Source organism: Garra rufa, unplaced genomic scaffold, assembly GCF_049309525.1.
Source record: "Garra rufa unplaced genomic scaffold, GarRuf1.0 hap1_unplaced_007, whole genome shotgun sequence".
Taxonomy (NCBI): Eukaryota; Metazoa; Chordata; class Actinopteri; order Cypriniformes; family Cyprinidae; genus Garra; species Garra rufa.
In genome coordinates, this window is record NW_027394282.1 from 170,958 (window position 1) to 187,181 (window position 16,224).

Genomic DNA, 16,224 nt, shown 5'->3' on the forward strand with positions numbered 1-16,224 from the left:
AACAGGGCAGGCAGCTGTGCTGCACAAAACCGGAACATACAAAGTCGCAGTGGTAAAGTAAACGAATAATGAACAAATATATAAAGTAGTGTTGTCAAAAATATCGATAAATATCGATACTGAAATATCTGAACGATACAAATACTAATTTCCCGAAGTATCGATAATAGCCGAGCTGTCACTTTCACTTCTCCACAAAGGTGAGTTGACAAACACCACACGTGACTGCAGTGCCTGTCTCGTCTCACCCCGCGTCCGGCTTTGTTTGATAAAGAACACAGCAGGAGTGCTTTCTGGAAATATTTCGGATATGAAACAAATGAACATGGAAAGTCAAGCAAGCCAATATGTAATAGTTGCTACAGAGCAGTGCTAACAAAAGGCGCTAACACCACTAATTTCGCAAAGCACCTGAAAGACAGACACCCGGATTTTTTATAAAGAAGAACTGTTCTCATTTTAAAATTACTGAATCATTAAATAATATTGCCTATTATTGTTGCTAATTTGAGTGTTGTCCCGTTTCTTACCGTAGTTCGTTAATATAATCAGATTGAGGAATCTTAGACGAGTAAATACTTTAACTGCGGTCAAATGTAAATTAACTGCGCTTATTTAAAATAAAAAAATCATTACTTAAATTCTGCGATTTGTCTTAATGTCGATCCAGTGAGCAACTTAACATTGTTTTCGTGTGTGATGCACGCATGTTTGCTTGCGTTGATCGTTGATTAATCCGTTGATGAATCCGGCATTAAAATCTGTTCATCAAATAATGTTAATCTATTAACCAGCATTTATGAACGATGAGCAATGCATTTGTTACAGAATATTTGAATCTTTGATAATGGTAGGTAATAAAAATACAACAGATGTGTAAGCTCTGGTCCAATAAAAAATATTAACAGATATAACTTTGGATTTTAATTAATGTATTAGTAAATTATAGTTTAAAGGTTGTATCAGCGATTTCTAGCCTAAAACATAAAGTGTCAATTTCAGCTGAACTTTCTTCACGATCCGCTCGCTGCCTGCCCCATAAATTGTCTGTGAAAAAACCGCGTCTCTCTGGTCAGCCTAGGGTCCGAGATATGCCAAAAAAACAATCGGCACTACCAACCTTTCCACACATAAACAAATAGTGTTCCAACCAATCAGCGTCAGGGTTTTGGTGTTTGGTGATTGTTTTTTTGGCGTATCTCGGACCCTAGGCTGACCAGAGAGACGCGTTTTTTTCACAGACAATTTATGGGGCAGGCAGCGAGCGGATCGTGATGAAAGGTCAGCTAAATTTGACACTTTGTGTTTCAGGCTAGAAATCGCTTATACGACCTTTAAATTAACTGTTAACTAAGATTAATAAATGTTTTGAAATTATTTTTCATTGTTTATTCATGTTAACTAACAAATATCTTTTACCATTAACTTAAACTCTAAGATTATTAAGATAGTTTAGTTAATTTTAAAAGTGTGGGTTAAAAAGAAAAAAAAAAGTTTACGACCTACACTACCAGTTGTATTTGAACAGCGAATAAAGTATGAAGCTCTAACTCAAATGAAGCTAAGAAGCTGAACAGGGCTGTAGCAGTGTACAAATGCATACATCATTGTCATGTTCTAGACTATATTTATCTTTAAATTAAAAAATAAATTTACCTCCTTAATATTGTGGCAGTTTTTTTCTCTGTGGTATCGAAAATAGTATCAAATATCAATATTTTTTCAAGGTATCGTATCGAAGTTAGAAATTCCAGTATCGTGACAACACTAATATAAAGAATAAATAATAATATAGAAAACTTCAAAAACACAACTTTACCACGTGGCTGGAAATCTCTGTGCTGCGCAGAGTATGTGAGCGGAGTGGGGCAGCAACAATTTCCCCCCGCGCTCCTTGCATTTAATAATCGCTCCGCTCCAGCTCCACTCCTCGCTCACTGATATCAGAAACACCGCTCCGCGTCAGTATGTTTTGTATATAATTCAGTATGTTTGAAATGTAACAGTCCTGTTCATAAAATATAATAAAATAAAATAACAGGAGAGTTTCAAACACTAGTGTGCAATATTTGTTCTGACCACAGCTAATAATTGTCAGCATTAAAAGAGTATTGCTGCTTTATCCAGTGCAAAGTTTGTAATGAAAATAATACGTTTTCGTCAGTTATTTTACCTACACATCACATTATTTCTGATTTGAGTAATCCATCTCTAACACGCTAGCTAAACATGTTTAACATATGATTTCCTGCTTAATGTGCAGTTATATTACGGACCATTGGCATGAATTGTGCATGATGGAGCGGTGGTGGAGCGCTCTTGGAGAGTGTGAAAACCATGAGGCTCCGACTTTTAAAGATTCAAAATCACACCGCTCCACTCCGCGCTCCACTCATACTCTGCTATGCTCGAGTTAGGCATCACTGGCGCTTCCGGGGACCGCACGCATTAAATCTCATTAAAAAAATTTATTTTTTTTTCTAAAGCAGGCCCGAAGCCCGATATGCGTGCAAGTTATGACGTGAAAATTGGCCCGAAGCCCGGCCCTAGGGGCAAAAAAAAAGTCGGGCCCCGACGGGCTCGGGCGCAAATGCAGGGCTCTAAAGCACGCTGCCTGGGTCTGGGTTATCAGAGAGCCGGGAGCTGAGATATTCAGCCATTTCATTATCCACCGGCTTTGGCACTGAAGCAACGGATGTATCGTCTTTCCAATCTGCGAATCGGTCTGTGCTTTGCTTTTTGTCCGATCCCGCAGTGTTTTTTTTTTTTAGCCGCCCATTCCCGCACGCAGCAAAGTTCAAACCGCCCGCTCCGGCGAGATTTGCGTTGGGTCCTAATCCCAATGCAGCCCTCTAATGTGTTCCATGATTTGTTCCGGAATTGTTTAATTTGGTTCATTCACAGTTGTTTTCCGGAATCTATGCGTGCTCTACACACATCCCATAAAAACATGTGACATTTGGATAGAGCTGGGCGGTATGACCAAAAATTTATATCACGGTATTTTTCAAAATTATACGGTATCACGTATATGACAGTATTATTATTTTTTTTCATGCATGACTAGGTGTTAACCACATATCCTAATAAATTAGAGAATAATTACTGCAGTATATTGGCTTACATTGACCGGACTAGTATTAACCCAGGTTTGATTGGTCTCACAAAATGCTGCTGTTCACAAAGAAGTGACAGTGGCACTCATAATTGTAATGAGGTGAAGAAATCAGAATTCATGATTTGCAGTCAAAATACACAACACTTTATTGTGCATTCTTCACAAGTTCACATTTACAAGTCTACGCGTTTCTCTTCCAGCAGGAGGCGCTGTCAGAATGGTAGTATACAAAGTAGCGCAACAAATGATTTTGAAACGTGCAGCGCTCATATTTATTCAATGGATAGCCTTTTGAAGTTTCATCGCAATTCTTGTCTTTCAGTCCCCACATTTTAGACCACCTGAAATCATAATTATGACTTTCATAACCCCCTAATAACACTGCAGTCATCAATGAAAATTAAGAGCTTTATTTAAGACTTTCAAAAACAAACCTTACACAAAATACGTTTCTTTTTTATTTATTTTTCCCACCATGTTCGGGGCACAAGAAAAATATTAAGGGACTAAATTAATATCAGCATATGAAGTATAATCGTCTCTCATTGTCTGAAAGAATGCACATCAGATGCTGAAAGTCAGTTTTTACTTTCACTTTAACATATTGATCAGTTTCCACGTTGCTTGTGTGATATCCTTTGGCTTTAAAGCATAAATATTAATAAAAAATACAGTATAGAAAAGAAATATCTTTAAAATATTGCGACGTAACACCAACGTAAAGCCATTGTTTTTCTCTCACTGAAAGCTACTGTCTGCGCACAATGCGCCGATCTCTGCTCTCATCTCTGCAGACACACCCCCTCTTGAAATTTCGGCATTACAAGTTTTGCAAATCGCTAACCCTGGGTCTTTCTCAGATATACTGAAATACGTCCACACCTCAGATGTGTTGCTTCAGACAAGCACGTGCAAGCTGCGGTTTCTGTTTGCGTCAACATACGTGTTCCCAGCACTTTGTACGCACACACTCACCGGTATTGGGGTATATGAAAAATAAATATCATTAAAAAAAAAAAACACCGGTATTCGGTATGAAAAGGTATACCGCCCAGCCCTACATTTGAATGTGAGATCATCAGTGCAACACTGCCTTTATGGCATTTGGTTCTGGCTTTTGTTCACACAGCACTCATACCCGTAATTTTCCGGAATCAGCGCTCACTGTGAAAGGGGGAAACATTAATGATCATTCTGAAATATCCTGTTGAGTATCACCAAGCCACAGCAAGCTCTGGGCTAGGCTACAGCATACATGACCGTAGTTACTTAAGGTTGGCCTGGCTGTGTGTCACTCAGAAAACAACAGGCCAATCAGAAGAAAGGCTCCTGAATATATTTATTAAGGACATCAACAACTTAAATAAACCTCCAGAAATGTGTACAATATGGAACCGTTAGGATTTAGCCACAACTCCCTGAAATGGCTCGTTCAAACACGCCCCCACTTGTCCACATCACCGGGTGAGTAAATGTGCGTAACACCACCCATATAAATATGAATATGAAAAGAAAAAAGGCATGACTTTACCGGCTGTACTAGTTTCGCAGCGCCATGTTGTGGAGACGCAGTCCGTTTCATTGCAAAACTATACATTCTTTGTTTGGCCTTTCAAATACAAAAACAACTAGAAATCAGTGTTTTAAGTTATATTTACAACACTGTTCTGGAACAGTGAAATGCAAATATTCGAGTGGGTGATGCGCATTTTACGGAGGACTGTTTCCTGAACCTGGGAGAGCACCTCACAATGCCAGATGTTCACAAAGGGTTAAGGCTATAAAGTGGGCCAATCACAATGTTGCATTAACAGTCTGTGCTTATGACTGACGGCCTCTAAGTACATTTTCATATTTAAAGAATTCAGTACTGGAAACACTACAGGAATGTCGAAGTCGTCATCTGATTCGTTGAATTAGATCGGATGTCCAGGAGACGCGAGTGTTGCGTTTATTTTTCGGTCCGCTGGGAAACAAAGCGCAGACTGATTTACTCTGTGCTTTGCTAAAATGTGCTTATGCAGATGCCATTGTTGTTATACACATTTATGATGCTCACAAACAAATTACTGACTTACTGCTTGTTCTCCCTCTACTTATTTAACTTTCAATGCTGGTTATTTCAGTGACTGACTGTTGCATGCCCGTCTGTTGTTGTGGGGGCATTTCCACGCACCGAAACGTGACGCTGAACGAAACGAACTGTGATTGGTTGTTTGACATGTCTGTCAAACGGCCTTATGGGCGGGCGGGCCTTGGCCAATCAAAGCCAAGTAGGGCTCGCTGCAGCCTGCGGTGGACATCCAACCCCGCCCACATCCATGTGTGACGTCAGACACCACGCCCACGTCAATGCGTCATCGTGTGACTCCCCTCCCCATCGGTAGCCTTAAAGCGGTGCATTTCAAAATACTTCACGAAATTTATCAATGTAAAGTAGCTCTTTCTAATTTCATGGACATTGATAATACCTGCATTTTCTGAAAACACACATGAGGAAGACTTGTGTCATTTTGCAAGGCAAATATTATAATCATAAACAGAAATTTGCAAAATGCATACCAAAATGTAATTTATTTTTATCAGAAATAGAAGTTTTTAAAAAGTCTTTAAAACAAATGAATACATTTGTTGTTACATTTCACAGAGAACTTTTTTTTCCGGTTATGCTCCCACAATATAATTTTTGTATATGTAAGGGAAAAGGAAGAAAATTTGAACTATTGTTTAGTTGTTTCTAGGTTTTAATTTAGTTTTTGTTTATTTATTTAATTTTTATTTATAAGGTTTTTTTTCTCTCTATGGTATTAGTTTCCCCTCTTAATACATATTGTATTACTGTATACAGATTAAGCTTGTATTTTGTGTATCTGGATTTCTATTTTTTTTTTTTTCTATTTTTGTAATGTCCAATTATTCTTTAATAAAATAATTTTAAAAAAAAGAATCCCGATGTTGCATGTGCAAGAATGGCGGAAGTATGTTGTATCGGGGATGTAAACAAAACAGTTTGCATTAAATAATACAAATTACAACTAATTACATTCGAACAGCCGGTAAAACGCTTGCTTTGGTTGATTAAAGTTAGGAAAATGGTAATTGGTAATAAAACATTTAAACCTTACCCTATTTGTTTGTGTAATGACATAAATTCACGTTTATTATAATCGATTTTGACATAGCTTAGACAAGATCAGATTAGACGGACAATTAAGTTTTGTTATTGTAAAAGTAACACTTAGCATATTTTCATTTTCATCTAATTCTCTAAAGATATGTCCACAAATGTGAACATTGCTAATCATATTATCGCTATTTTAATATGTGTTAATACTATTTAATATGTTGGATGTGTGACGTGTTTGAACATGGGCGTGGCCTCTGGCGTCACACTTGGATGTGGGCGGGGTTGGATGTCCACCGCAGGCTGCAGCGAGACGCTACTCATCAAAGCTGCCATGAATTCCAGACCTTCAGCCATCAGTCTGAAGGTGTGGCTACACAAGACTACTATGCGCCAAGAAATGGTATCACAACACACACTTAAGTTATTCGGCCAATCACAAAGCATAGATAGCTGGCCAATCAGAGAACACCTCGGTTTCCATCAACAACGTGTTTTGTAAAAATCAAAGCGTTTCAAAAAGGGAGGGCAGAGAAGAGCATCAATAATGTTCAGTATGTAGAAAATAACATGTTTTTTAAACCTCAAACTGCATAAACACATTGCATCACAACAAATACACAAAATAATGCACTTTTTAGCATCATCATAGGATGCTTAAAAGTGCATAAAAAGTCAATCATAAAATTACTACTGTTTTGAATTTAGAAGCACAGTTACTGAAAAATATTACGTCTATTGCTTGATAAGACACATTTGACAACGAAGCACTGAACTTGAGTTAGGAGACATGCAAAAATTACTTTCATTAACATTAGTGACATGAAAATCTAATTGTCATATAGAAAATGTATATATTCTACTCTTACTATATGTACCATTATCAACTGACCAACAACTTAAGTGATTATAATTGATGTGCGATTCAGTCGCAAAGTGAAGAAAAGTTTGGCGTTTTGAGACTTTTCTTACTATATACACACAAAAAAGTTTCTTGATGAAGTGTTGTTTTAAAATAGTTATTTTATCATTTCAAAATATAAAGGAAGTCAAAATGAATGACTAATGAGTCAATAAGTGTGCCTCTGCTGCCATCTACTGGTTATTTTACATAAATGTTTTTTATTACAAAAACATTATTTTGATATATATTGTGTTTGGTCCCATTAAAAATATAATTTAAACTGGATTTTAGAGCTATAAAGTGCTGGAAATAGTTGTATGAAATACTTAAAAGTCATTGAAAAGTGCTTGAATTTCTCTCCCAAAATGTTGTACGAACTAATGTTGGACTATTTCTGCCGCACCACTAAGACTACAGTTAACACTACTGTTCCAGCATCAGCCTTGTTTGATCTGTTCATAAAAGAATTGAGTAACACTTTCTTTGAAGCACGTATTTATAATGCATTTTAAGGGTATTCTTACTGCATTATATTGAATGCATAATGCATTATAAAAAAAACGTATAGTATGTTGTATCATCTCAATAGTATAAATAAGAACTGTTTTAATGGATTATAATATTTACTTATTTGTGGTTATAGCTTTTAAGGCTATGATTAACTCCTCATAGTAATAACGTATTATAAGTCTCAGTCTTAGACAGTTTTTGAGAACTAACTCTGCAACTGCATGTCAGCTAGCATTAATTATTATTAGTTTTATGTAATACTACATAATATGAAATGAAATATATTCAAACACTGTATTTTGAAGGTTCCCCAAAAGACAAACTGATATGTAACTTTGCAAGTATGTGAATCTACTACCTAGCCTCACCTTAATCTAAGTTTACTAATAATCTAAAGAGTGTTAGTTGACATGTAGTTGCAAAGTTGCTCCTAGTCAATAGACTAGGGGGACCATCCAAATAAAATGTAATATAATGTAAAATAAATAAATAAATAAATATATAGGCTATGTATATATGTAATACGATATATTCCATTTTAATTGTGTCAGTATTATTAAAGCTTTGAAAGCCTGATGTACCACAAACAATCATTAAAGATGAAATGAAGATTAAAAACCAACCTTCTTGTTCCTCATGTTTTATGTTCAAAGGTTCTGGTTCCTCCTGTTTTATTCTCAAAGGTTCTTGTTCCTCTTGTTTTATTTTCAAATGTTCTGGTTCCTGTTTTATTCTCCAGGTTTCTAGTTCACTCATGTTCTCCTCACTCTCCACTTTAACAAACTCCATCTTCACAGCAGCAGATCTCAGTTCAGCTCAAACCTCTCCAGATATTCCTGCTCACTTCCAAACCTAGTCACAGCTGTGAGGATGAGAATATTACAGGTATTTAGGCTACTGACCGGATTCAAAAACGGTATTTTTCTATTTACAGAAACTTCATTTCTCACAGACTGAACTAAAACCGAATCACAACAAAACAACAGAGAGCAGTGTAACTAATCTTCTTCTTAGGTTTAATGGTGTTTGTCAAACAGAAGTGTGTGTGTTAGTGCCACCCGCTGGACTGGAGTGTGAAGCGCCGAAAGGAGGGAAAATAATGCGGGGATATAGACCTTTCTCACAACTTCCGTATTTTGCGCCGGAAATACGTAATTGCCGTGTAAACCTATTTCCGCCCCGGTATGCCGGTAACCAGTTAAACAACGTGAAAAACGCTTAACGTGGCTTAATGTATGTAAAAAACGATCAGGAAACCCCAAGTTTCTGTCAAACCTTACGTGGAACAAACATTAACTACTATCAAAAGAACAAGCCCTTATTCCACATATAAAGTGAATAATATCACGTTAAGCGTTTTCTCCCCCATTGAAGCCCATTATAAGGAAACAGCTTAACGTGGTTTACGTACATCAACAGCGACCAGGGAAAACCAAACTTATGTTAAATTTCACTTATAATGAATACTTGCTGCTGTCAAAAGAACGAGCTCTAATTCAGCATATAAAGTGATCGCCCCCATAAAAGTCCATTATAACAAACCATGTTAAGCTTTTTCCTTAATGGAGTTCTATAGGGAGAAAAGCGTGATATTATTCACTTTATATGCTGAATAAGAGCTCATTCTTTTGACAGAAGAAAGTGTTTATTATAAGTAAAATTTTAAGCCACGTTAAGCTTTTTTTTTTGTATAATGGACTTCTATGGGGGGGGGGGTCACTTTATATGCTGAATGAGAGCTCATTCTTTTGAGAACAGAAAGTGTTTATTATAAGTGAAATTTAACAGAAGTTTGGTCTTCCCTGGTCGCTGTTAAGGTAAGTTAAACCAAGCTGTTTCCTTATAATGGGCTTCTATGGGGGAGAAAAACGTGATATTATGCACTTTATCTGTGGAATAAGGGCTCGTTCTTTTGACAGTAGTTAGTGTTTGTTCCAAGTAAGGTATGACAGAAATTTGGGGTTTCCTGGTCGTTTTTTACGTACGTTAAGCCACGTTAAGCGTGTATAAACGCGGATAAACTCTTAGTGGAAAAATGTATATCCTTTATCCAATTTGTTCCTCTTTGTGACGGAGTTTTCTTACACGACTCTTATGAGGTCGGCAAAAGTTATCTTTGGCAAACCAGCGAGGGAAGTTGTGTAGACGCTCTCCATTTTAATTTTAAATTACCCGGCTTTCTGCTGTGTTGACATTACACAGGAAGTCCGCATACCCTGCGATTGCGTATTTCCGGTTTCTGTGAAAAAGGTCTATTACTGTGCGTGTACAAGGTGCGCTATTTTTTATTTTTATTTATTTTTTTAAAGCCGATCTGCACAAAAAAATGAAATTTACTTCAAATTAAGACTCATATAATGGTATTTGATCGGCATCAACAGTCTTTGTGAGTGAATATTAAAGGAGAGAAAAAAAGAGAATAATATGCTTTCCTACAATATACAAAAAAGTATTTAACCCACAATGCCCCAACCTCAATCTAGTTTAACTGAGTCCCTACAGGATGGACAAGTACAAAAACATTTGTTTCTAACTTTAGATTGAACAGAAAAATGTGTCTACCCTTGATTTCCTTTTGCCATCCTCTCTGCCATTCATTTATTAAACTTGATTATGACCTTTTCTGCATCTTGGCAAAAACCATATCAACATATTTAACTGCTACTCCTCATCTTCCCTTTTAACAGTGAACAGTTCAGTTTATAAATACAAGATACAAAGTGCATTCATTAAAAAGTATAATTGTGTACTATCAGAGTTATGATTTTAGTGAAGTTACAAGTTTTGAAACCAAAATACCAGCAATATCCAGTTAGACCTGTAGTAAACTCAAGAGGAGAAGATCAGGAGACTCTTGATTGAGATGTTACTGTGTGTCACTGCAGTCATCCAGACTGACTAAAGACTCAATCACTGTAGTTTTATTCAGATTTCAGGATCGTCATTAGAAGATAAAATATGCAAAGGATGTAAGCAGTTACAGGAATTTGTCCAGATTTAAAGCGACTCTAATCCAATCAGCAGAACTATAGACTCATTATCACAGAGATCAGGGAAAGACTCACCTTCAGTCTCTGCATTCATATTTAACTCAGATATTGATCAGAAACAAAGACACCAATTAAAGAAATGAGGCAGAAACATCAACAGCCAATAAAGACAAAAGATGACACTTAGCATGATTTCACATTCATATTCACACACTCCTAAAGCTAAAAATATTCATTTAAAACAAACTGCTCACATCCCTTGAATACTATGTTTAAGCTTGCACTGAAAAAATATTTTCATTCATATAACTAAAAAATTTTAGGGTAATGGTTCACATCTATATTTTTTTACTTTAGCCAATGAAAAATAATTAACTTGACCTAAACAATATTTTCTAAGTCGAAGAAAACAATTTTATATAACCTGGCACAAAGTATATTTTTCTAGTTGAATAAAGTCAATATATTTAAATTATATTTTTGATATAACAGGGTTTCCGCGGGGTCTTAAAAAGTTTTAAAAAGTCTAAAATTTAAAAATCAAAATTTTAGGCCTTAAAAAGTCTTAAATTCGCTGTTCTAGGTCTTAAATAATTTTACACAGGTCTTATTTTTCCGATGTCCATGTAACGCTACCTCTAATGCTCATTTAAATTCTCTTTCTGTTGTTTCCGTGGTGTTGTAGTTCTTTATTTCACAATTCCAAATATAATTTGCTGAATTTAAACTACAAATGAGACCAGCATGCAATAGCCAATCAGCTTTCTGTTATTGGCGCGAGTCTCTCTCGGATTGTACCGCAGAACAGGGTGCGAATTACGGGGGGGTTTGGGGGGGTCTGACCCCCCTAATTAATGCTTTATCCCCCCTGAAGGACATAAACACAAGATGTAAGGGGGGTCTTCCTTGTAAATAGTGGTAAATTGTTCACACTGATCTGTATCTTAAATATTACTCATAGTAAAAATAGTAAATTAACATAAATATAAAATTAACCTGTGACCACCCCTATAGGGGTTCATACCAATCGCCCCAGCAGCCTAAGCGGGAAAATTCAGTCTGCTGAATAGGAAGCCTACCGATAGACACGGCGAGTGTTCAAGACGCCTTTTCTTGTTATACGAACTTATATACTATATATTATATACTTTTCAAACATTGCCTAAAAGTAAAGTAAAATTAGACCACCCATCACTCATGTTTTATATTTAGACGTCTATGCTCGGAAGTTAAACAGTGAAAGAGTAAACGCGATCTTTCATAATCATCAATTTATCAGTCAAATAGGGATGTGAACTTCTTACCCAGCGTTTCCCATACGTAGACTTTACTTGGGCGGCCCGCCCAGGTAACGACAAAACGAGGCAGCTGCCCTCTCTGGCGGCTTGTTCCTCAGCTGCGATCGCTCTGGTTTCACTCTCTCCCCCTGTCTCTATCATCACTACACGGCGACACACCCGCTCAATGTTCCCCTCTATGTGCATTCTGCCTATATACGTTACTGATAATCAGTGCTCGACAATAAGGACTGCCCGATGGCCCGGGGTCAGCGTGCGAGACGCTCGGGACAGTAGACAGGATCGTCACTGGCCCGAACGGGCCATGTAGCTAAAAAGAAAACGTCTGTTTCTAACTCGCATTTGCGACTAAAAATTAGTATGTGCGACTGTGAAAAAAATATTTAGGAGCACCATGTGCGACTGACCTCATCAGCAAATTTGTGTTTGCGCTCAGGGGAGCTTCAAAGGTTTCTACATGTTTTTGCAACATTGAGTAATGTATTACAGACATATCTCACGAATCCTTTCATAAACAAAGTGTAGAGAGAGTGTAAATAAGAGACAGATTGTGCAGTAAGTTATAGAGAGCGCCGTTGATTATAATAGAGCTTTGTGACATCGCAAACTAAGATGAGTGACAACTTTTAATAATTTTTGTGGGAGTTTGTAAATGAGGTACTGATTTAATACAAGTTATTATATATATATATATATATATATATATATATATATATATATTTTTTTTTTTTTTTTTTTTTTTTTTTTTTAAATACAAGAAGTTATTATTAAGTGACTTACATTGTCTGACTATAACACTGTTGCCTGATTTTGCTCTATTTCGTCGTCAAAAGTGGTCTGAAACAAGTCACAACTGAGCCGCTGCGCATCTCCATTCAAACACAGCGGTGTTTCGTTTATGAATGAACGTGCGTTTTTAAACGAATCTAGTGAAATGATTCAATTTCCAGTTCATTAAGAGTCACTTGCTTTATTCCCGAATGAACCATCCATTCGAACGAATCAAATGAATAATATGATTCAGTAATTAAATCAGTCTCTTGCCTCCACCTGCTGGCAGATATCTGTATTCAAAATTGTATAACATGAATTTATGAATTTGATTGCACTCATGGCACCTCTGAGCCTAATTAAACATATGAAAAGGTAAAAACAAAGGTAAAAAAAATCTTGGACGACCACCGTAAAAACAAAACTTTTAACATAAATTCTGCTTAATAACACTCTATTTACTAATATTGTTTAATTTTCTTCTTTGCAACAACATTCCTTTAATAGGAGTACTCCATTTATAGGCTATAGGTAACTGCTGATCTGGGACCATCAACCTGGACATACTGTTGTGCATAAATTTAGTTACATCACAATTATAATTTTTTAAAATTGTCAACTGTATTTAAGGAAATATACAGTTATATTTGGCTTTTGACACATTATTTAAAATGTGGCTAAAAAATAACTATTAACTTTTTTTTTTTTTTTTTGGTTGGTTGGGCCAGTGAAAATTTTGTCAGGGCAAGTAAAAATCTGAACCACTGGCCCGATTGGGCCAGTAGAAAACCCTGGATAATGCTCGTTGGAAAAGCAAACTGCATGTCTAGTATTTAACATATCGCATATATATTAGTTTTGCACACAATATCTATTTTGTACACGCTTGTACAAAAACAGCTATAAAAAGCTGACCCCCCCGATTGTCAAGGTATAATTCGCACACTGCCGCAGAAGTCAAATGGATTTAATTTTTTAGCTATGAGGAAATGCAAGTTTAGCGATACTGGGCTTGGAAAAACTGAATATAGGGCTTGCCGCTTGGCTAAGGCCAGTTGCTAACAACTGTAGATTTTTTTCTCCCTCTGTGGAAGTTACTGCGTCTTCAGACAGAATCGCAGTATTTATATAACATTTCTAATATATATATTTATAAATCAATAAATGTATTTAAAACATTAATCTCACTTTTAATTTTGCAGTGTAAATTATGTAATCTCACTGCTAACAGACATTTAGAATTTATTGATAAATTCATAAAATAAATTTCAAAGGTACGCATACATTTCAAAAGTAAAAAAAAATCGCTTCAGAATTTTTTTTTTTACATCAGATATTTCTAGTGGTACTTTTATGGGGATATTTTGTGTGGAATAGTATCTGCTGATATGGAAAATTCACTGTATATCGTAGTAATAAATTTAATTTATGACAGCCATGAAATTTTGTTTACTTTTTACATTAAACACATTAAGTATCACATATGCATGTAATATAATATCTATTTCCATTACAGGTTTAGGTCTTAAATTTCATATAAGGTGGTATTAAAAAGGTCTTAAAAAGTCTTAAATTTCACTTGTTCATATCTGCAGAAACCCTGTATAAACAAAAATATATAGATTTGATCTAAACAAAAATTCTTATTTAAGAAATATGTATTAGAATTTATTTGTTTTAATCAATCAAACAGATATAGATTGAATTAAACAATTATTTCTTTTTAAAAATACAAATAAATATAAATTATTAGTTTGAAATAAAAAGACTAAAAATTATTATTTTAATAATAAAAGGAGGATAACTTAATATTTAATCTTATACTAAATCAATAAAAAAAAAGACATCAATAATTTTCATTACATCAATATTTATTAACAGCTTACACATTACTTCCACAAATCAACAATTTCAGTACTTAAATTTCAGATTTTTAACTTTGTAGAGCTGGGGATGCTGAATTAAACTATTGTAGACTTGGTCATAGAGCCTCTTGACTTTATTGGTCATGCATTTTGGGTCCAGCTCCATGATGACTTTCTTTGGGTACAGCTTGTGCATCTCTGATGATGAAGACTGCCATGATTTACTGTTGGAGAATCTGTTCAGCCCTTCTGTGATACCTGGAAAAGAATTTAGGAAGGAGAAAAAAAAAAAAGAATCAAGAACTGATACAGCTTGAGTCCCCCCCAGAATAACCTCTTAATCTAAAGAGAACCCTGGGTATTAGGACTTGTATGGCTTAATATGGTGTAAAAAAAGTATCCTTCTGAAATATGTAGTATAAAACCCATAAAATACTTGCATTATTTAAAAATCCACATCGTTATATTTTGTGTGGCATTACTCGGAACACAAATTAAGTTATACTACAGGGCCGTTGAATGCTTGAATCTGATTGGCTGACGAACGTTCTAGAGGTGTGCATTATATTCAGGGATACGCACGGCGAACGTAGTTCCAGGCAGCTTTAGACCGCAGTGCATGTCTATATCACTTCGCCATACGATTTCAGTTATTTCAAAGGTCCTTACAGCCCAAAACAGCAAAATAACTAAAACCCACAATGACACTGGCCAAACTAATAAATACAGTAAACATCAGGATAAAAACGACAGATTATTTCCATGTTTTTTTCCACAATATATTACGTTTTATTATGTACGGAAAGCACAAACTATTTATCTCGCCCTCTCTCACTCACCTCACAGACGCACACACATAACTTACAGTTTGCACTCGCGTTAGCATTCGCGCTAATGTTGTTAGCGCTGCTCTGACGATGAACAACTTAAAAACGACATGACAGCTCTCACACGCGAGGTAACAACGGCGTGGTCTTGAAGAAAGTGAACTTAAAGTTGAACTGTTAGTAGAGACGATGCTGCCAGTCACCTTTGAGAGACACAGACGTGAGAGAGGTAAAGTCATACACTTAGTTTCTCTCCCTCACTCTTTCCGTCTGTCTGCTTGTCTGTCGGTCTGTCTAAACTTCATTATTAACGGCATTATTTGGCTATTAACAGCCCAAGCGTCGTTACTAGTTCTAAAATGACGTTTTGGAACTAGCAACGAAGCTGTTGAATGAGCTGCGTAAGAAATTAATCCTACTCACAATAGCGTTTTAAGGATAAAAACGGGACGAATGTCTTGAAATTTATCATTTGATCGATGTCTTGAGGTGTGGTAACTGTAGTATAAGCGGAATAATTGACTTCGGTCCGTAGAATTCTACGAAAATAATGCACACCCGAGGTGTAACGGCCACTCCGCTTCGCGTCGTGACCGCATCACCACCTCGGGTGTGCATTATTTTCTAAGAATTCTACGGCCCGTCGTCAATTATTCCTTACATATTTTTCAGCTCTCTGGCCCCCCATAGACAGCTATGTAATTAACAAAATTAAGAAACATATCAAGAATATTGATAAAATAATCAATTTACAGTAATTTTACAAAGCTACTAGAATACTTTTTGTACGCAAAGACAATTAAAATAATGATTTTAT